Consider the following 21570-nt stretch of genomic DNA (forward strand, 5'->3'; position numbering starts at 1 on the left):
TGGTTTATTTCTATGATGTTTCCTGATAGGTTCCCACCCCTAATCATATAGGAATGGCCTGCCACTACCTCAAGGCACACTATTAGAGCTAGAAGGGAGCATTCAATGCCTACTTACTGAGAATTCACTATTCATACACAGATACTGACAAGCAGTACACTCAAGAAGTCCTTGCCTTTGTGCAGTTCTCAATTCAGCTGGTAGACAGAACACCAAAAAGCATGATTAAGAGAGAATACAGTACAGGGCTTTAATCTAGAGCTTCTCTGAAAACAGGGACTTTTGAGCTGATATCTAAGAATGAGTAGAAATTAACTGGGCAAGGAAAAGAAGGGAGTCAGGAAAGAAAGAGTGTTCCAAGTAGTGGGAATAAAACATACAAAGGAAGGTTCTCAGGAAGGAGGGAGCATGGTATAAAATAGAACGGAAAAAAGATCAGCATCTACAATGTAACAAGAGGGCCAGAAGAGTAGAAGATAAATCTGAAAGGACAATGAAGGGACTTGATTCTACAAGGCCTTAACCATTACATTCATTAATTCATTCATTCAATAAATTTTAATTGATACCTATAAATTAACAGACAATGGATATATGACAATGAACAAAACAGATAAAAATCTCTGCCTTCATGGAACTTAAGGGGGCTGGGTTCTGAAAAGAATGAAAAAATAAGTTAAATACATAGTAAGCCAGATTCTGACTACGGAGGAAAAAAACAAAGCAATATAGTAATAAGATAGCAGGGGCAAGCAGAGGACCTTTTAATTTTTAAAGGGATGGACAGGATAATCCTCAGTTAAAAGATGACATGTGGGCAAAAAGATCTGAAGGAAGTGAAGGAGGTAGCTATATAAATATCTAATGAAAAGAAAGCTCTAGGCCAAGGAGAAGCAAAGGTAAAAAAGTTGAGGTGGGAATATGCTTGGCATGTCTGAGAAATAGCAAGAAGGTTAATGTGGCTACAGGAAATGAACAAAAAGGCAAGACTAAAAGCAGATGGAGTAAGTTAGAGAAATAAGAGGGGACAAATCATGTGGGACCTTTAAAGCCACTCTAAGGACTCTGGTTTTTACTATGAGTAAAAATGAAAGTGATTGGTGATTGGAGATGGTTTTAACTAGAATAGGAAATTTCAACTTTTAAGGGTCACTCCACTGAGAATATATGAAAGGGTGGGCATGGACAGAAGCAGGCAGCCCAGACAGGAGGTTATTGCGATACTCCAGGTAAGAGAAGATGTTGCCTTCTTCAAGAATATATGTCTTGGGGGCGCCTGGGTGGCGCAGTCGGTTAAGCGTCTGACTTCAGCCAGGTCACGATCTCGCGGTCCGGGAGTTCGAGCCCCGCGTCAGGCTCTGGGCTGATGGCTCAGAGCCTGGAGCCTGTTTCCGATTCTGTGTCTCCCTCTCTCTCTGCCCCTCCCCCGTTCATGCTCTGTCTCTCTCTGTCCCAAAAATAAATAAACGTTAAAAAAAAAAATTAAAAAAAAAAATAAAATAAAAAAAAAAAGAATATATGTCTTGAATCAAGAAGGAAAAGTAGGAAGTGGCAGAAAGGGAACAATCTAGATATATCCTAAAGGTAAAGCCAACAGGAGCTGATTGAACAGAATGAAGTCAAGGATGACTCCAAGGTTTTTACTCTGAGTAAATGGAAGGATAGAGTTGCCATTTTTCAGGGTAAAGAAAAAGAGGGAAAAATAAGTTTGGGATTAAGGATCAGAATTTAGGCTTTGAACAGTTTAATTAAGAGATGACTATTAGATAATCCAAGAAGAGATGCCAATTAGGTAGTCAGATATTGAAATCTCATTCTGTAGCTGCAGATACAAATTTGGTAATCACCAATGTTATAGATATTTGTGGTTGCAAGATGAAGACAGAAAATCAAATGGCTCAAAGACTATGGTCAGAGACCACTAAGAAGACAAGGAAATGTAAAAGAAACCAATAAAGGAGATTAAAAAAGAAGAACCAGTGAGGTAGGAAAGAAACCAGGTTGTAACCAGGTTTTGTTTTTTTATTAAGGTAAGAGAAAACTCAGCAAGCTTATACACTGGTGACAATAACGCAGAAAAAAGAAAACTACTGATGGTGCAGTAAGGACAGACAATTGCTAGAGCACAATCCTGAGTAGATGAAAGCAGATGTGGTACACAAGAGGAGGGGTTGGCTTTGAATAGTTTTGACTTTGGAAAGCATTCTACATACATAAAAAACAAAATGAGAAAGAATGAGAAAAGGGGAAGAAGCATCTAAAATTGAAAGGAAACTTAAACAAATGAACCTAATTGTACTTTAAAAATACTGTAAGCATATTCAAGTGGAAGATAGGAAGAAAAGAAGGACAAAGGGACATACAAAGACTATCTGAGTAACTCATGAACACAAATTTGACTCTATGTCCTTAATGGTGGGCAGGATGGGATGCGTGGGTGTGTGTGTGCATGTGGGAAGGGTTAGTAGAGAAATCAAGGAACATCCTGACTGGTTATGTACAAGAATGTTCTTGATCTCAATGGTATTTGCAAAAGGAAAAAAGTGAAAGCACTTAAATGCCCAAGGGGAAATAATCCCTTGACTTATGATATCATGCTACATACGTATCAGGTAATATGTGTTGCCAACCATATAAAGAAAATGCCTATATTATTATGGTGAAAATTCAAGGTTCAAAATTACAATATAATTTCAATTATGTAAAAAATGCATTAGAAAATGTCAAATATCAAGAGTACCTTTGGTTGGTAAGATTTTAGATTTCTTCATCTTTATACTTTTTCATATGTTTAAATGTTCTAATAAGTATATGCCATTTTTATAAAAACAAAAGTTCATCAGAAACCCAAAAGATAGGCCTGACAAGAGTAAAAGTGAAAGATGAAAAGATTAAAATACATGTCATTAACAAGAAATTATACCTTCAATTTAGTACGTACTAAAAGGACAACATCTGCAAAGAGCATGAGCCTTAAAGTCAGACAAGTAAGTCTGAATTCTTGTTTAGCTACTTACTGTGATACCTCTCTGCCTCAGTTTGCTCATCTATAAAATGGGGAAAATAACATGACCTCACACAGTTTTAGTGAGGACTAAAGATAATATGGAAAGCATCAGGTACAAAACAGATATCCAAATAACAGTTCTCTTTTTTCCTTCCCTCTTTCTATTTAGATTAAATCATGAACACAATGATTATAGTTTTAACTGAACCAATATCAAAAGTTCATGTTTATCCAAATAATACTTCAAAATAGCCAAGGTATAGAGTTAATCTTGAAAACATATTAATATTGCTCATCTATTAAACTGTTTTAAATAGAAATCAGAAGACATATTGGTAACTTACATTCACAGCTATTAAAAAGCTGATTCCTTATACTGGGTAAGCAGTGTGTATATATCAAATTATTTATCTTCAATTATTCATATTAGGCATTAATTTACATATATTTCAGTTTTGTACAACTGTTTCTCAATCATTTATTAATACGTTTCTTCCAAAAAACAGAAACAGGAGAATGATTCTTCAGCAACATTTGTCATAATTTAATTGACAAAGGAAAAGAAGACCTTCATTATATGTATATACTAGGCAAACAAAGGGATGAAAACTCACAAAAGAGTATTAAGGCGTGGAAGAGGTATTTTTCTACCTATGCTTTTTCCAAGTGTTGCTACAGCTCTTTGAACTAAATTGCCATCTGAGATCCCCAGATAATTGTTATTACTCTACTGAATAGTATAATTGAGAAGGGCCTGATCCTAAAGAGAATAATCTGTTATATGAAATAAACCACTAATGCTCACTAAAGAACAATTTAAAGCTCTAAACAGTTATATAAACATTTTAAAACTGAACTTTAAAAATATGGTAGAAATTTAAGTCAATGAATTAAACTTCTGAATAATTATTTATTGACTGAAAATGGAGGGGTAGGAGAAATGAAACATAACATATATATAAAACCAACATAGATGTTAACAAAGACTCAAAACAAGGATAAAGGAGAAAGCTGATTGACCTGAATATATCAAAGCCGTATAACAGCACAGAACAAAGTCATAAAAATTTTAGGGCACAATTCTTACTGATTTTTTTATTTTCAAAATTCAGAAACACAGCTTCATTACTATCTACACTATTACGCCAGGCAAAGTGGTTTATTTTAAAATAAACATGTGTCCTCAACTGTTACACCAGTATCCTATGAAATAAATTGTCAAAATAAACAAGTGTTTATTTATTTTGAGAGACAGAGTGTGTGTGTGAGTGGAGCAGGGGCAGAGAAAGAGAATTCCAAACAGGCTCCATGCAGTCAGTGAAGAGCCTGATGCCAGGCTCGATCCCACAAACTGTGAGATCATGATGTGAGCCAAAATCAAGAGTCGGACCCTCAACCCTAGCATGAAATAAATTTTAATATGAATGTATATATTTTATTGGTTAATTTTATGGTTTATTTTTAACAATGTAACAATTTTAAAACATACTTAAAACATGAAAACAGGCTTCTACTTCATCCAAAATTTTCTTTAATTACACATAACACATGAAAATACATTTACTAGTTTTTTCAGTAGTAACAACAAAAATAGCTAACTAGAAAAATAAAATTTCCAAATGGAAAGAATGTGTTTGACTTAGATTATACATTTATTACATGCAAGACTTAGATTATACATTTATTACATGCAAAGCACTGTGCTAAATAGACATTTATGGCAAAACAAAGTTAAGTCCATAATCAAAGATTTATAATTTGCTTAAGGTAACAGGTGATAACGCCCAAAAAGTCAAGATTTCCAGCTTTGTAATAAAAATGCCATTTACTACACAACCTCTCTCTGTTTTAGTTTCCCTATCTGTGGAATGGAGATAATAATAATAATACCTGCTTTTCTGGGGCTGTTCTGAGGATTAACTGAGTTAGAACACGTAAAATACTAGGAAATGTCCCTAATACATAGGAAAACTCAGGGAGTGTTAGTTATTATTAATACAAAGACACAGGTTAAATAAAATTATGAACACAGAAACCTTATATAACGAGTGGTGAAAATTTTTCAAAAAACTTTTTTTTGGCTTGATAAAACATGAGGTATGCAACAGATCATAAATCAAAAAGCATAAATTTACCTTAAAAGCATAAATGTTACTATAAATTTTAGTTGTGATTTATCTGAACTTTCATCAGATCCATTCTACAGCTACATCATAAAAACAAAGATCATAAAGTTTTATTAGCTAAAGCAACCTGAAACAGATTTCTGAAATGTACCATCTCCAAGTTAAATACAGTACTTGGGGGGTAGAATCAAACACTTACAGCTCACAAGAATCTCATCATAGTTTATAAACTCTTTTCTGACCCACTTACCTACCTTCTTCTACACCTACCTCTTTGCAATCATGTAATAAAACCCTGGGACATTCTTTTCAAACCTCATCAGTAAATCTGCATTTCTTGAGTTATTTACTTTGTCCTGAAATTGTTTATGGTTCCTGTTATTGTACATGTTATTAAAGATCCACATCAATTTCTACCATTCTTCTAGACTTAGTAATTGGCTGTACTACTTGACAATTATTTTCTCAAATTACAGTTTTAACTAGAAACAATCGTTAAAAAAAATTTTTTTAATGTTTATTTTTGAGACAGAGAGAGAGAAAGGGAGGGAGGGAGGGAGGGAGGGAGAGGGAGGGAGAGGGAGAGAGAGAAAGAGAGAGAGAGGGAGGGAGAGAGAAAGAGACGGCACAAGCAGGAAGAGCAGAGAAAGAGGGAGACACAGAATCTAAAGCAAGCTCTAGGCTCCGAGCTGTCAGCACAGAGCCCAACGTGGGTCACACACCCACAAGCCACGAGATCATTGACCTGAGCCGAAGTCAGACGCTTAACTAAATGAGCCCCGTAGGTGCTTCCCCCCCTTTTCTGTCTTGTCTTGTCTTTCCTTTTCTTTCTTTCTTTCTTTCTTTCTTTCTTTCTTTCTTTCTTTCTTTCTTTCTTTCACTTCTGAATGGTTTAATTGCCAAATAGTTGGAAATGATTATTGGTTAAGGAAAGGTCCAAATCAATACAGCTTTTTTTTTTAGTTCATATCTTTTATTAATCTACATACAATTACTTGTCTTCTGGTTTGTTAAAGCAATAGATCAGACAACATTTGCCACAATAATGTCTATCAAAGTGTCTGATATTAAGAATTCAAGTACATTCATCTGAAGGGCACTCCTGATGAAGGCTACTGATTTTGCCATTTTCATCCACCTTATAGTACTTAAGGACAACCAGCTTAACTTTATGTTTTTTCTTCTTGGGAGTGGTGAAAGACTTCTCTTCCTTTTCTCAGCAACACCAAGTCTCAACACAAGATGAAGAATGGACTACTTTTGAATGTTGTACTCAAAGTACATCTATCTTCCAGTTGCTTGCTTGCCAGCCAAGATCAGTCTCTGATGATCAAGAGGAATTCCTTCCTTATCTTGGATCTTGGCCTTTACATTTTCTATTATATCCAAGGGTTCAATCTCGAGAGTGATAATCTTCTCCATAAAAGTTTTCATGGAAATCTGCATCTTGCCAGCGGTTCTACCTGGCAGTGCTCTCGTGGGAAGGGCGAATCCCCAGGAACAGAGTGGGGTCCGGGAGGTTCTCGGGCCACATGGGGAAAAGTGGTTCCACTGCTGGAAGGACACCTGGCAGAGACTGTTGAAGCCACCCAGTCCCAGCAGACCCCAGAAGGCGGCCACATTCGCTGGTGCTGTGGCAAGGTCGTTAAGGGTGAAGCCTGATGCCAGATGTGTGTTGTGATTTTTCCTAATCCCTGAAACGCTGCTGCTACACTGTCTCCCGAACTTTTTCTGGGGCAGGCTGGCACCTGGCCGCAGTCGAGGCACCGGCAGCACCAGGGTCCAGCGGGCGTTCCTGGGTGCAGCTGACATTCGGCCATCACTCATTCGGCCATTGCTCAGTGACCGAAATCAAAACAACATTTATTACATCTTTAAAATATCACAAATAAGGAGCACCTGGGTGGCTCCGTCAGTTAAGCATCCGACTTCAGCTCAGGTCATGATCTCATGGTCCATGAGTTTGAGCCCTGCATTGGGCTTTGCACTGACAGCTCAGAGCCTGGAGTCTGCTTTGGATTCTGTGTCTCCCTCTCTCACTGCCCCTCCCCCACTCACTCTCTGTCTCTCAAAAGTGAATAAACGTTAAAAAAAAAATTAAAATAAAATATCACAAAAAAGTCTGAAAAATCATCCAGAATCTTGCTGTTTCTGTAGCTGGACAACTTAAACCTTATTCATCAGGCTGCTGAACTGTCCCTTTTTCAGAAACATAGATACTATCCAAAAATTTTCTGATATCCTTATTGTGTAACCATCGCTTGCTGAATCAGAGCAGCTGAGTTTGATACAAGTCAATGTCATTTCCTTCAAGAATTAACTCATTGTTCTGGGCTTGTGATACAGCACAAGCAACACCTGGCCTCACCTGTAGAAGTATTTTTCACCCAAGAAATTTTGGATTTCGACAAGAGAACCATTCTCCTGAATAACAACACTAATGGGGAAGTGAACACAGACATCTTGTAATGGAAGCCCAGTGTAACGCCCTTGATCATGTTCTGTACATGACTATAGATGGTGCAAACAATAGCCAGTTCTTCTCTATTTCCCCACCATTTGTCAACTCAGAGACTCTTCTTTCACTTTCCAAGACTGAGTTCTACATTGATGTGACTGAAAAGTCCCTTCACAGGGTTCCTCTGGAGCCCTTTACAATAACAGTGCATCCCTTCAGAGTGATGTTGACATTTTCTGGAATGTCTGCAGTCTGATTGCTAGAATGGTCTTCATTCTCGCAGTAGATGTGGCAAAGAGAGCAGAAATAATCATTTCCATTCTGTGATATTTCATGCTGTAGCATGAACAACTAGATTTTACAAGGAATTTAACAATGCATGTTAAATTGTTTGATTATGAAACTTGTAATCTGAAGTTCTTGGGAGGACTTCAAGGGGTCCAAAATATTTTATCATATTTTCAAAGGAGACTTTTAGAGCCAAAGAAAAGATAATCAAAACCACTGCCTTAAAGAAAAAGGATTAACTGTAACCATCCAGAAAATAAACTTCAATATTATAATTTGATTTTCAATACTGTTATTTAATATAATTAACTTGTTATTAATAAACAAACACTGCCTAGGGTGGCTGTCCAGCTACCAGTGATTCTATCTTCCCAGAGAAAGGCTATAAATACAGGAGAAAGGTGCATACCTAAGACATTTTAACATACCCTGGGTACAGCTAATTGATCTAGAAGTTGAAAAGGCATCTAGGCTGTTTAATCAGATTCTTTCCTTCAGAAATTTGAAACTAAAATACTATTTTAGTATCAAGGTGATAAATAACAAAGGAGTATGACTGACAGAAAACATAGATCCAATATTTTAGAACGTAAAGGCACCATAAGGGCGCCTGGGTGGCTCAGTTGGTAAAGCATCCAACTTTGGCTCTGGTCATGATGTCATGGTTTGTGAGTTTGAACTCGCATCAGGCTCTCTGCTGTCAGCACACAGCCCACTTTGGATCATGTCTCCCTCTCACTCTGCCCACCCCATCCCACCCCCCACTCTCGTGCACACACTCTCTCTCAAAAATAAATAGTTAAAAAAATATATTAAAAAAAAAGTACATAAAGGTACCATTAAAGATTCTTCTCCCATCATTGTTCCATTCTCCTAAATTGGGCCCAACTCAGACCTATGAAATAAACTAGTAAGTGAAATCACTAGCTGGTATCTCAAAACTGTGCTTCCCTACAAGGATTAAATTTTCATTGTATATGAAGACCTATTATAAAAACCAGTATCTATGTTAAGCAAATTTAGTAGCTTTTGCTTGATTTTATTCAAAACAGTATTTCTAGAAGAGAACAAAGTACCTTAAGACTACATGCTAAGATCATACAAGAGAAGATATTCCTGGAGAGACTTCCCAAAATCTGATAGACTATCAAGTCCTTTGGCTAGGAACAGTAAGTTATTAATCTGCAACTAATTACATCCTTCCATAGTCCATGGACTTCATCATGCAGACATAAAGATAACTCTACTCAAAACTAAGAAAAACAGATGAAGCTTTTCTAAGGAAACCCATATTTCCTCATTTTCTCCATTATCTAACCCCATTTTTTCACCCCAGTTACACCTTTTAATCTGGCACTCTCCTCTTAGAGTTACTTGCTTTCTTGCCCTACTCTATGCCTTATTATCTTCAGGCTCAAAAAGTGAACTAGTTATTTTCAAAAATGTTGATATAAGGTAGGTCAAGGAATACACTTTATTTCTTTTAGTACTTACAGAAACACCCACACAATTAAAATGAAAATTTCACAGAGCAATAGTTTAATATAGTCTGATATTTTCCATTCTATTTCATTCTTTCAAAACTCATTACAACCTGCCACAGAGATTTCACAAGGCAAGTATAACTCACAGTTTAACAGAAATATATAAGAAGTACATCATGACTAAGTATGAAGATTGGTTTAACATCCAAAAATCAACCAGCATAATTTACCATATTAAAAAGTAAAATCACATGATGATCTCAATGAGACATAAAAAAGCACTAGACAAAAGTCAATAGCATGCATGGAAAAATAACTCTCAACAAACTAGGAACAGAAGAGAACTTCCTCCAAACTACAAAGGACATCTATGAAAATCCTACAGCCAAAATCATACTTAAAGATGAAAGATTAAAATGTTTTGTCCCTAAAACACAGACAAGGCAAAGATATTTGCTCCTACCACTTCTATTCAGGTTCTAGCCAACAAAATGAGGCAAGAAAAAAATAAAAGACATTCTGTTTGAAAAATAAAACTGCCTTTTTTCTTCAGACGACATGATCATCTGCATAAAAAACCATACAGAATCTTTTTAAAAGGCTACAAAAACTAATAAATGAGTTGAGCAAGGTTACAGGATATAAGAGCAGTAGAAAAAAATTAATTGAAGGGACACAGTAAATAAGTGAAAGAACTCCCAATGGCTAAAGCTGGAACAATTTGGTCAATAAATTATTAGATTATAACTCAAAATATAAAATAAATATACATGAGTCCATATAGATATAAATACATGATTGAGTAAATAACTGGGAGATAAGAGTAAATCTCCCATACAGAAAATTTCCAAATAACTTATGTTTTCTCTATTTCAATCTCAGGGAAGTAGAACATAACCCTTCACTCCTTTTGTGTATGGCTGCTTTTCTTTCCAAAGTATACAGTATGAAAGTGAGCAAAAGAGTAACTTTATGGTGGAGAATCTGACAAAGGCCAACATGGACAATATGACATGTTGATAGTAGGTACTTTTGATATGACATAATAAAAATGGCATTTTTCCTCTGTGATCTTTTTGCCAAAAACCCATAACCCATTCTAATCATGAGAAAAAACATTACACAATAATTGATTGAGAGACACTCAACAAAATATCTAACCAATCTTACTGAAAACTCTCATGACCATCAAAATGAAGGAAAGTGTGAGAAACACCCAGGAGGAGTCTAAAAAACATGATCACTAAATATAATGTGATATTCACAATGAGACGTTAGGTAAAAAAGGAACAAAAAAAGGACGTTAGGTAAAACTTAAGGAAATTCAAATGAAGTATAGGCTATACTTAATAAGAATTTATAGGGGCGCCTGGGTGGCTCAGTCGGTTAAGCGTCTGACTTCAGCTCAGGTCATGATCTTGCGGTTTGTGAGTTCGGCCCCGCATCGGGCTCTGTGCTGACGGCTCGGAGCCTGCAGCCTGCTTTGAATTCTATGTCTCCCTCTCTCTCTGCCCCGACCCTGCTCATACTCTGTGTCTCTCTGTCTCTCAAAAATAAATAAATGTTAAAAAAAAATTTTAATAAAAATAATAATTTATAAATATTGGCTCATTGAGACAAATGTACCATACTAATATAAAATATTAATAATAAAAGAGATGGACTCCAATGCTATTGAATCCTGTCCTTTTCATTTTTTTAAATAGGCCATGAATAGCTAATTCTTAAAATCTTGTTTTTCTCAACCATAGAAAAATCTGTCATGTATACATACCTTATATCAAAGGGGTAAATGAAAAGTTCTAATGACGCATGAAAATTGTTTGAGAGCATAAACCCAAAGCATAACACAGAAAAATTCTTATTAAAACTATGAGAAGCCTAATAAAAATCTTTGCTATAGGTCTCTCAACCGATATTACTCAAATAATAAAATTTTCCAGCAATTCTTATATGCAGATTTTTGTTATTAGTAACTTAGCAGAGAACATTGTGCAGGGGAATAAATGGCTGCCTCAGAACTGCTGCTCAGAATCAATATTTACAAACCTGCCAACCTGGCACTGATTTTTTATAGAATGAATGCAAGCAAGAAATCCAAAGCTTATTTTTTTTCACAGAAAAATATTTTTAATACAGACTTTCAGCAGAGAAGTTGACCAATATATCCTAGTAAAATGAGATAAATGCACAGTGTTTCACTGCACTATATGGTAATCCCTCCACAAAAATAAAAATAACTGCAACAGAAGGGAGTCTGGGTGGCTCAGTCAGTTAAGCTTCTGACTTCAGCTCAGGTCATGATCTCACAGTACGTGGGTTCGAGCTCCGCTTTGAGCTCCGTGCTAACAGCTCAGAGCCTGGAGCCTGCTTCGGATTCTGTGTCTCCCTCTCACTCTGCCCCTCCCCTGCTCATGCTCTGTCTCTTTCTTTCTCTCTCTCAAGAATAAATAATAACTACCATAGAGGAAATCACACACATAAACAATTGGGGAGATGGGATGTGAGGTATATGAAAACTCTTTGTATATTCTTTACCACTTTCCTATAAACGTGAAAGTATTCCAAAATAAAAACCTTATTTTAAAAGGTCATTTAAGTTGCATATAGAAGGTTTATCTATTTTGTTGTTTGTAAATTCCACTAAAAAAAAAACCATACATCATTTCCATGTGCTAGCAGCAATTGGAAACTGAAAATTTTTAAGAACCACTTACATTAATATGACAAGCATGAAATTTTTAGGGATAAATCTGATAAAGGTATATAAGACCTATATGTTGTAATTTTAAAAGACATAAATAAAGGGAGAAATAACACATAGGTAGATCAGAGGACTCAGTATTTTAAAGATGTCAAGTTTCTTCAAATAGAATTATAGACCCTAAGCAAATGCCCAGCAGACTTTTTGGTAGAAACAGGCTGATTCTGAAATTTATGTAAATATATAAGATGTAGAATGTCTAACTTTAAAAAAGATGAACAGAGTTGGAGGCCTTGTACTACCAATTTCAAGACTTCTTAAAAAGCTACACTGGGGCACATCACTGGCTCAGTCAGTACAGCATGCAACTCTCAGGGGTCATGAGTTCAAGTCCTACATTGGGCAAAGAGCTTACTTATTAAACAAACAAAAAAAAACCGACAACAAAACAAAACAAAACCCTACAGCATTCAAAATAGTCTGAGACTGGTGTAAAGATAGACAAATGAACAACAGAGCAAAATAGAGCGTCCTGAAATAGAACCAAATTTATAGTAAGGGGATTTTCAACAAACGTGCAAAAGCAAATCAATAAGAAAAAGCATTTTTAATAAACTGTGAGAACAACTGTATAGCCACTGCCAAAAGAAAAAGAAAAAAAAAAAACTTGATACTTACCTCACATCATAAACAAACATTTAAATATAACTAGATCACAGACCAAAATCCAAAAACTGAATCTATAAAATTGCTGTAAGAAAATAAAGTAGAAAATCTTGGTGATATTGGGCCTGGCAAAGATTTCTTTAACATAACAAAAACATGCACAAATCATAAAGGCGAAAACCAATACTTTAAGTTTTATCAAAATTAAAAACCCGCCTATCAAAAACACTGTTACTAAAGGAGAAACCACAGAGGGAGAGAAAGTATTTATGAAATGTGTTTGAAAAAGGACTTGTGTCTACAGTACATAAAGAACTCTTGCAATTCAAAAGTAAGACAACTCATTAATTAAATAGACAAAAGATTTAAACAGACCCGCAAACCAAAGAAGACATACAGATGGCAGATAAGCAGATGAAAAGATGTACAATATAGCCAGTCAATTGGGAATTGCAAATTAAAAACCACAGTAACACACCATTACTTACCACTAAAATGAGAAAATTAAAAAGACTGACAATAATGAGTATTGTTGAAGATGAGGAGCAACTGGAACTCTAATCTTACATATTTGCTGGTGAGAACATAACATGTACACTTTGGAAAGCTGTTTACCAGTTCCTTAAAAATTTATGTATATACCTATCTATAACCCAACCATTCTACTCCTAGGCATTTACCCAAGGGAAATAAAAAGCATGTACCCTCACAAAGACTTCTACATGAATGTTTACAGTAGCTTCATTTGTAATAGTAGAAAACTGGAAACAAACTAAATGATCATCAGTAGGTAAATAGATAAACACCTTGTGACATATTCAAAATGGAATATATTCAGCAGTAAGAGAGAATGCATAAAACAGATTAATTGTAAAATAATTATGCCAAGGGCAAGAGGTCAAAAAAGGTATACTAACTGATTCACTTATACAAAATTCTAGAAAATGCAAATTAATCTACATGAAATAGATCATACAATAATAAAAGACGAGGCAGGAGGAGAGGAAGGAGAAAATTACCAAGGGGCATGAGGAAACTTAAGGGCATATGTCAAAATTTATCAAGCTGTATACCTTAAATACGTGCAGTTTAATTGCATGTAAATCAATTATATCTCAATAAATCTGTTTAAGTCATATATACTTTTTTAAATGTTTATTTTTGAGAGAGACAGAGATTGCATGCATGCACACAATCAGTGGCAGGGAGGGGCAAAGAGGAAGACAAAGATTCCCAAGTAGGATCCACACTGCAAGCAGAGCCCAACACAGGGCTCAAACCCATGAACTGTGAGATCATGACCTGAGCTGAAACCAAGTTGGATGCTCAACCAACTGAGCCACCAAGCTTCCCCACTTTTTTTTTTTTTTAATGTTTATTTATTCGGGGGTGGTGGGGAGTGTTCGTGTGTGCAAGTGGGGTAGAAGCAGGGAGACAAGGTCCCCTTTATTGCATATTACAAAAATAATCAAGATAAACTATAAATTGAGAATGCTCAAAAATGAAGGTAATTTACAATGAACACACCTTGACACACACACACACACACACACACACACAAACCTATGTGTACAGGTGTATACATACTTCCTAATAAAAAAGAAAATGGACTAGTTAACTTAATGAAATACAAGGAAATAAGAATTTTTAAGGGGCACCTGGTTGGCTCAGTTGGTTAAGCATCCAACTCTTGGTTTCAACTTAGGTCATGACCTCACAGTGGTAAGACTGAGCCCCATGTCAGGTTCTACACCAATCGCGGAGCCTGCTTGGGATTCTCTCTCTGTCCCTTCCTGGCTTATACATGTGCATGCTCTCTCTCAAAATAAACATTTTTTTTTTTAAAGAATTTTTAAGGGGCTCCTGGGTGGCTCAGTCGGTTAAGCGTCTGACTTCAGCTCAGGTTATGATCTCATGGTTTGGGAGGCTCTATGCTGACAGCTCGGAAGCCTGGAGCCTGCTTCAGATTCTGTCTCCCTCTCTGCCCCTCCTATGCTCATGCTCTCTCTCTCTCAATAATAAATAAACGTTAAAAAAATAAAAATTAAAAAAAAAAAGAATTTTTAAGATATTTGAGTCACAGCTTTTTGAAAAGCATACTACTCATCATCTGAAGATATGGGCAGTTTTAAGCCAAGTTAAAAAAAAAAACAAAACTAAGTAGATCCATAAGCAGCCTTCATACTAACAAAGAATATCAAATAATTTTAGAATTTTAGCACCTGAAAAGTTCCTCTAATCCAACATCTTCATTTTACAGTATAAAATGTGAAGCCCAGAAGGGTTTAAATCAACTGCTAAGGTCACATCAAGGCAGAGCCAAGACTATAATCAAATTTGTATAATTTTAATTTAAAAGGTATTTCAAGATCAATCATCATTTCATTATCATACTGATCAATTTTCAATTCAACAATATTTAATGAACATTTCCTAGGCATTGTAGGAGTATATGGCAATTCTTACCTTCAAGTTTTCAATGTCAATTTGAGGCCTATTAAATATTTCAGTCATAAGTGCTATTTTCTTTAAAGAAACCTCTGGCGTTAATAGAAGGATCAAGTTATGCTCATAATAAATTCTCTTTTTTTTTTTTTAAGTATTCTCAATTTACAGTTTGTTTGGCTTGGTTATTTTTATAATACACATATAAAGGAAATCAACCAATCTTGTCTAGCCAATTTTTTCACATTTAAAGAATTGAACACTTTTAAAGAATGGAAAGGTTGTAAAGTTGGCAGCCTGTGAGACAAGCACATAAGCAAGTCATGGCAGTCCGTTACAGTTTTACTATGTGCCAAACACTGTGTGACAGATATTACACTAAAAATGAAAATAGGGGCACCTGGGTGGCTCAGTCAGTTAAGCGTCTGACTTCAGCTCAGGTCATGATCTCACAGCTGGTGAGTTTGAGCCCCGCATCAGGCTCTGTGCTGACAGCCCAGAGCCTGGAGCCTGCTTCGGATTCTGTGACTCCCTCTCTCTCTCTCTGCCCCTCCCCTGCTCATGCTCTGTCTCTGTCTCTCAAAAAATACATACATGTTAAAAAAAAATTGTTTAAAAAAATGAAAATAGAATAAGATGGAGGTACCAAAGAAGTGATAATCATTTGTCAAAAATACTGTTTTGGGAAGGCTTCATGGAGAAGAAAGAACTTGAGCTGTGTTTTTTTTGTTTTTTTGTGTGTTTTTTTTTTTTCAACGTTTATTTATTTTTGGGACAGAGAGAGACAGAGCATGAACGGGGGAGGGGCAGAGAGAGAGGGAGACACAGAATCGGAAACAGGCTCCAGGCTCTGAGCCATCAGCCCAGAGCCTGACGCGGGGCTCCAACTCCCGGACCGCGAGATCGTGACCTGGCTGAAGTCGGGCGCTTAACCGACTGTGCCACCCAGGCGCCCCGAGCTGTGTTTTTTAAGAGTAATGTTTCTTTCAGGTGAACAGGAGAGAAGAGGACATTTTAGGAACAGCCAACTGCCATGTTCACGGTTATAGGATCACATAAGTAGGCATGGTTGAAATACAAGGCATCATGCAGTTTGTGAAGAAATAGTATGCCTTTGAAAGATGGACTGAAGGCCAGATCAAGAAGGACTCTTGTATCCAATGCTGAGGAATGTTGAGTTTCATCCTATACATCAGTATTGTTCTCACAGAGCTCCTAAGGAGATTACTCATGATTCAACATAGCTGTGAGAACAAATAAAAAGGGAAAAGGTATAATAGCTGACTGCCCTAGTTACTGATTCAACTAAATTACTAAAAGATAATTTATGAGCATAGCCTGATCCTTGTTCTGTTAACAGTGGAGCCCTACTTTGCCTACCTTATGTAGTTGTTCTATTTTAAAATTTCTTTGAACAAAAAAATTCTGTTAAAAACAATTTATTTTTTAAAAAGCTTGAACATGAGCCATTAAAAATATTTTACCAATCATTACCCAATACACTACATTAACAAAACAAAGGATAAAAATCATATGATCACCTAAATAGATGCAGAAAAAGCATTTGACAAAATTCAACATCTATTTATGATAAAACCCTCAACAAAGTTATAGAAGAAATCTACCCCTCAACATAATACAGGCCCTATGACAAATCCACAGCTAACATCATACTTAAAAGTGAAAAGCTGAAGGAATTTCCTCTAAGACAATGATGCCCACTCCCACCACTTTTATTCAACATAGTGTTCAAAGTCCTAGCCACAGTAGTTAGTCAAGAAGAATTGGAAAGGAAGAAATAAAATTGTCAATTTGTAGATGACATAATACAATATACAGAAAACCCTACAGATTCCACAAAAAAACCCTACTAATACAAACTAATAAATGAAAATTAACATACAGAAATAGGTTGCACTAATAATGAACTACCAGAAAGAAATTAAGAAAACAATCCCATTTACAACTGCACCAAAAAGAATAAAATATCTAGGAATAAATTTTATTAGGGAATGAAAGACCTACATTCTGTAAAACATTGATGAAAGAAATTGAAGACAGCAAAAATAAATGGAAAGATATTCTGTGCTCATGGAATGGAAGAATTAATAGTGTTTAAATGTCCATATTACCCAAAGCAATCTATAGATTCAACGCAATCCCCATCAAAACACCAATGGAATTTTTCACAGAACTAAAACAAAGAATCCCAAAACTTGCATGGATCCACGAAAAGACCCTGAACAGCCAAAACCAAAACAATCTTGAGAAAAAACAAAGCTGGAGATTATCACACTTCCTGATTTCAAATACTACAAAGCTGCAGTAATCAAAACAGTATGGTACTGGCATAAAAACACAGACACATATATCAGTGAAACAGAAAAGAGAGCTCAGAAATAAACCCACACATACATGTTCAATCTATCTATAACAGAGAAAGCAAGAATACACAATGGGGAAAAATAGTCTCTTCAATAAATGGTATTGGGAAAATTGGACAGCCATGTGCAAAAAAATTAAACTGGACCACAAAAACAAACTCAAAATGAATTAAGGATTTGAATGTGAGGCCAGAAACCATGAAATCCCTAGGGGGTAAAAGAAAACAGACGATAAGCCTTTTAACATTGGTCTTACTCATATTTTTTTGAACCAGTCTTCTCAGGCAAGGGCAACAAAAGGTAAAATGAATATATGGCATCATATCAAGCTACCAGCTTTTGCACAGCAGAAGAAACCCTAAACAAAATAAAAAACAACCTAACTGAATGGAAGAAGACATTTACAAATTATACATCTGATAAGGGATTAATATCCAAAATATACAATGAACTTACACAACTTAATACATAATATTTAAAAAAAAACATACTTAAAAATGAGGAAAGGATCTGAATATTCTCCTAAGGAAGACATACAAATGGCCAACAGACACATGAAAAGATGCTCAACATCACTAATCATCAGGGAAATACAAAGCAAAAGCACAAGGAGATATCACTTCATACCAGTCAGAATGGCTATTATCAAAAGGACAAAAAATAACAGGTGTTGGCAAGGATGTGAAGAAAAGTGAACCTTCATACACTGTTGGTAGCAATGTAAAGTGGTGCAGCCACTATGTAAAACAATATGGAGGCACCTCAAAAAATTAAAATTAGAGCCACCACACAATCCATCAATTAAATTTCTAGGTATTTATCCAAGAAAACCAACAACCACCAATTCAAAGAGATATATGCACATCTATGTTCACTGTAGCATTAGCCAAGGGAAGGAAGCAATCTAACTGTCCATCAATAGATGAATGGATAAACAAGATGTGGTGTATATATACACAATGGAATATTACTCAGCCATAAAAAAGAATGAAATCTTGACATTTAAAACATGGATAGACCTAGAGGGTTTCATGTTACAAGAAGTCAAAGACAAATACCATAGGACTTGACTTATATGTAGAATCTAAAAAGCAAAGCAAATGAACAAACAAAAAAGAGAGTCACAGATGTAGGAAGCAAGCTACCAACTGGAGAGGGGTTGGGGGCTGGGCAAAATAGGTGAAGGATTTTAAGAGGTACATATTTCCAGTTACAACATAAGTAAGCCATGGGGATGTAACGCACACCATAAGTACTATAGCCAACAATATTGTAACAATTTTGTATGGTGACAGATGATGACTTATTGTGGGATCGTTTTAAAATGAACCGTATAAAATTTCACTATGATGTACACCTAAAATTACTGGAATATTGTGTGTCGATTATATTTCAATTAAAAAAATCAAAGACTTTGAGGAGAAAGTTAAGATTGTGGAGGAGTAGGGTGACCCTAAGCTTGCCTCCTACCTTGAACACAGCTAGATAAATATCAAATCATTCTGAATACCCAAGAAATCAATCAGAGGTCTTAGAGAACAAAGTTACAAGTCTACAAGCAGAAAAAATGACCCATGGAAGGTAGGCGTTGCAGAGAGTTGGTTTGGGGGAGAAAAGTGCCACAGCCGCAGCAGAGGAGACAGCCCAGATCGCAGAGAGAGGAGTGAGAGAGAATAAGAGAGAAAAAGCAAAAAATAAAAATAAAAATAAAAAAAAGTGAAAACATGCACAGGGACCTGCACACAAAAACTGTTCCCCAAAACCATTGACTGGGAAAAAGGTGAGGGTTTAAATACTACCAATTTTTATAAACAGTCGAGCGCAGAGTATGAAGTTTGAGAAGTTAGTGCTGTTGCCAAGGTCACGACTAACACCGCTTGAGGGAAAGAGGGTGGAGCCCTAGAAGCTGGCTAGGCAGTCTCAGGATCTCCTGAGTGCAGGAGAAGCAGCGGTTCCCCTGCTTAGAGTGCATTTGGTAAAGGTGATACAGCCTCTCCGCACTCAAAGGACCCTGCTGGCACCATCAAGCTACCCCATTCACTGGCATGGGAACAAAGACACAGGTTGAGAGCAGCAAACCCTGGCACTGGCTGTGTTTTACAACTTACCACAAAATCCCGGGGCGCCTGGGTGGCGCAGTCGGTTAAGCGTCCGATTTCAGCCAGGTCACAATCTCGCGGTCCGTGAGTTCGAGCCCCGCGTCAGGCTCTGGGCTGATGGCTCGGAGCCTGTTTCCGATGCTGTGTCTCCCTCTTTCTCTGCCCCTCCCCCGTTCATGCTCTGTCTCTCTCTGTCCCAAAAATAAATAAACATTGAAAAAAAAAATTTTTTTTTTTAAAAATCCAAACACTGTGCTGTGGCACAACTGTTTTCTGGGATAAGCCACCACAGGATACAGCGCCGCAAGACCCTCCCCCAAAGGATCAGCGTGGGTCTGTTCCACTGGATTCACTGAAGTGTAGTTTTGAAACCCAGCCTCACAGGAGATAAAACACAGGAGTGCTGACAGGTGGACAGCTCAGACAAAAGGTGAGGGCAGAAATCTGATGGAAGCCGGGGACAGAGGGGAGCAATAATTTGTTCATCTGTGAAGGCTTCCTAGGGAGTGCCAGGCATGGGCTTCCTTATCTAAAGATGGGAGAGTGGGCGAAGCAATATTTACCCCTCATCAACCAGCAGTGGTGGGCCTCAGTGAGACAAAAACAGCACCACCAAATGAAGACCAGAACCACTTACACCAAGCTCTGCCCACCTGCATCCTGCAGACGCCATCTCCACTTGGGCAAGTGCACCAGAGAATCAGAGCAGCAGGCCCCTTCCCTCAGATGACCAGCACAAGCCTCTCAGAGGCACCAAGCCTACTGATCATAGAGTGCTGCAAAGCATCAGCTCTTGGGGAAACTGGATCTAACTTCCTTTGAGTTTGTTTAATTTTTTTTTTTTTTTTTGTATACAGAAAGAGTAATTTTAATTTTAATTACTTTAAATTTTATTATCCTTTTTGGGTTTTTTTTTTCCTATCAAGCTTCTCTTAACAAGAAGACCAAAACACATCCAGGATCTATTCCTTTATTCTTTTTTAATTTTTTAATTTATTTTATTTTTTATTTTATTTTTTTGACCTCCAAAATAACAAGATGGAGGAATTCACCACCAAAGAAAGAACAGGAAGAAATGGCAGCCAGAGATTTAATCAGTAGAAATGTAAGTAAGATGTCTGAACTAGAATAAAACAACAATTATAAGGATTCTAGCTGGGCTTGGAAAAAAGCATAGGAGACACTAGAGAATCCCTTACTGCAAACATAAAAAAACTAAAATCTAGTCAATTAAAAATGTTATAACTGAGATGCAAACTCGAATAGATGCCACAAGAACAAAGACGGATGAAGCAGAGGAATAAATCAGTGATAAAGATAAAACTATGGAAAATAATGAAGCTGGAAATACGAGAGAAACAAAGGTAATAGATTACAAAGGTGAATTTAGAGAACTCAGTAACTTATAAAACATAATTAGTATTTGCATCATAAGAGTCCCAGAAAATGAAGAGAGAGAGAAAAAGGGGCAGAAGGTTTATTTGAACAAATTATAGCTGAAAACATCCATAATCTGGGGAAAGACAAAGACATCAAAATCCAAGAAGCACAGAGAACTCCCATTAAATTCAATCAAAGCCAGCCAAGGCATATCATAGTCAAATTCATAAAATACAGAGAAGGAAGAAATCCTGACAGCAGCAAGGGAAAAGTAAGTCCTTCACCTACAAAGACAGATCAGGTCAGCAGATCTGTCCACAGAAACTCGTCAGGCCAGAAGAGAAAGGCAGGATATATTCAACTGCTGAATGGGAATAATATGCAGCCAAGAATACCTTATCCAACAAGGCATAGAAATCAGAATAGAAAGAGAGATAAAGAGTTTCCCAGACAGGGGCGCCTGGGTGGCGCAGTTGGTTAAGCATCTGACTTCAGCCAGGTCACGATCTCGCGGTCCGTGAGTTCGAGC

General features: G+C 36.6%; 1 protein-coding gene and 2 pseudogenes across 1 annotated transcript in view; all 3 read right to left on the bottom strand.

The window, feature by feature from the left end:
• The window catches only part of UHRF1BP1L (UHRF1 binding protein 1 like), a 111105-nt gene that overhangs the window by 69194 nt on the left and 20341 nt on the right, over positions 1-21570 (bottom strand).
• LOC122472576 lies at positions 5956-6657 on the bottom strand (annotated as a pseudogene).
• Positions 7181-8519, bottom strand: LOC122472575 (annotated as a pseudogene).

The sequence above is a fragment of the Prionailurus bengalensis genome, chromosome B4 (genome assembly GCF_016509475.1).
Source record: "Prionailurus bengalensis isolate Pbe53 chromosome B4, Fcat_Pben_1.1_paternal_pri, whole genome shotgun sequence".
Classification (NCBI taxonomy): Eukaryota; Metazoa; Chordata; class Mammalia; order Carnivora; family Felidae; genus Prionailurus; species Prionailurus bengalensis.